Here is a 2467-nt window from a genome sequence, read left to right on the forward strand (position 1 = left end):
AGGTCCCCTGTTACAATAGTGTTATTAATTGTATGGGTTTTCATGCCTGTTAAGATTTGTCTTATACAGTTTGAAGCTCCAATATTTGGTGCATACATATTTATGGTTGTTATCTCTTCCTCTTGCAGTTTTCCCCTGACAGGTATGTAGTGATCTTCCTTATCTCTTTTGATTGTTGTCGATTTGAAGTTTACATTGTCTGCTAACAGAATGGCTACACCTGCTTTTTTCTGGGTTCCTGTTGCATGGAGAATTGTTTTCCGTTCTTTGACTTTCAGTCTATGGATTTCCTTTACAGTAAAATGTGTTTCCTGTATACAGCATATTGCTGGATTTTGTTTTTTAATCCACCCTGCTAGTCTGTTTCTTTTGACTGGTGAATTGAGGCCATTTACATTTGTGGTTATAAGCAAACTGTGTTGAGTTATCATTGTCATGTTATTTACTTGTGTTAATTTCCTACTTTTTTTACCTGTTTACTTGCTTGCTCTTCTTTAAGGGCCTTTTCTACTTTTGTTCTTGAAATTGTGGTCAGATTTTTTTCTGTTTAGAATATCTTTTAGTACTCTTTGCAATGCTGGTTTGGCAATCATGAAGTCCTTCAATTGTCCTTTGTTATCAAAATAATTTATTTCTCCATTGATTTTGAGGAATAGTTTGGCAGGGTACATCAGTCTTGCTTGGAAGCTGTTTGTCTCAGGAGCATTAATTCTTGGTTCCAAGCTCTTCTCAATGGAATGGTTTGTGTTGAGAAGTCTGCCATGATTTTGATAGCCTTTCCTTTATAGGTAATTAGTTTCTTTTCTCTAGCAGCTTTTAATAGTCTGTTCTTTTGCTGAAGATCAGGGAACTTAACTATTATATGTCTGGGTGTAATTTTATTTTGGTTGTGGTTTGTTGGAGTTCTATATGCCTGATTTACCTGTAAATCAGTGTCTGTTTCCATACTTCAGAAATTTTCTGCTATTATTTCTGCAAATATTCCTTTTATGTCAATTGTGTTGCCTCCTGCTGTTTCTTTGACTTCTATTAGTTGTACATTATTCCTCTGCCTCATTTAGCAGTTGTTGAATTGAATTTCCTGGTTCCTTGTTGATTTTAAGAGATCCTTTCTTTCACATTTGCTAGTTGCCATATTGACTTCAAAATCTGAAATTCTGTCTTTATCTTCATTTGAGTGGTTTTGGTGGCTTTCAATGGAAGCTTTAATTTCCTGGAAGTCTCTTTGAATCTGGTTCATGCATTATAAGTTTTTTCTATAATTTTCACTTAATGCTTCTGTCCATTGCCTATGTTCTTCTATTTTCTTGTATGTTTCTTCTTCAGATATTCTGAGCAGTTCTTTCATTATTATTGTCATTTCCTTTTTAGCCTGAGAGATTATTTCTTATCTGATCTCTTCTATGGCCTTGTGGAGTTGTTTCTTTACTTCCATTGCAATCTCTTCAGCAATTTCAGGCATGTGTTTACCAAGTTCTTCTATGTCAATGTCTCCTGGACTTGTTCTGAGTGGGGTGGAGCTCTAGAATTGTTTTAGTTCTTTGTCTTATCATGTTTGATTCTGGATGCAGAATGCTCAGTTTCACTCTTCAGTGGCTGCACAGCAAAGTCTGCTAGTGTCCCTAGATTTCCTGTTGGTCAGGTTTGCCCCTCAGTGGCCACTGAGATGCAGTATTTAGTCTGAGGTTTTCCATCAATTGCTGAAGTGTATCTAGTTATCCCTGATCTCAGACGTGAGCATTGGTGTCATCTGATGGCAGACCCTCTGGTCCAGCATCCCCTTGCTGTTCAGGGCACATGTATGGTCCAGACTCAGGTTGCACTGGTGGGACAATCCTGGTCCAGTGGACCTGTGTCCCCAGGCAGTTCAGCTTACAGGCAAAACCCTGACACAAAATGCAGGGTCAACAGTTTGTGGACCACCTGGTTCTGTGTCTTCAGTCAGTTCAGGACACATACAGGAGCCAGATGTGGGCTGCACAGGCAGCAGTAACAGACTGCCCATGCCTGCAACTCCCCAGGGGGTGGGGGTACAAGTAAAGCACAGACTCAAACCATGGTACCAGCAGCTTTGGAGCACCCACTCACTTGGTGCAGCGCACATGCAGGGAGGGCCCACATGCAAACCCTGGTGAGAGCAGTCCCCAGGCCTTCTGAGTGAAGAACTCCTGTCTGCCGCCAGTGCATGGAGGGAACAGACTCAGACTGTAATGGAGACAGGGTCCTGGGTCACTGCCTCTACCCCCAGGAAGTAGATGGGAAATACCTGGCTCTCTCTGCAGCTTTCAGCTGGCAACCATGGTGGCAGCGGGTCTCAGCCTGCCTGGTTTTGCTTCTTAGTCATTTTAGAATGTGCCCAGGAGCCAGACCCAGACCACTCAAACAGCAAACATAGACTGCTCCTGCCTGTGACCCCCAAGGGGTTTCAGGCACAAGTAAAGCACAGACTCGAATGAGGGTACCAGCA

The sequence above is a fragment of the Chinchilla lanigera genome, unplaced genomic scaffold (assembly GCF_000276665.1).
Source record: "Chinchilla lanigera isolate Chin_1 unplaced genomic scaffold, ChiLan1.0 scaffold00048, whole genome shotgun sequence".
Lineage (NCBI taxonomy): Eukaryota > Metazoa > Chordata > Mammalia > Rodentia > Chinchillidae > Chinchilla > Chinchilla lanigera.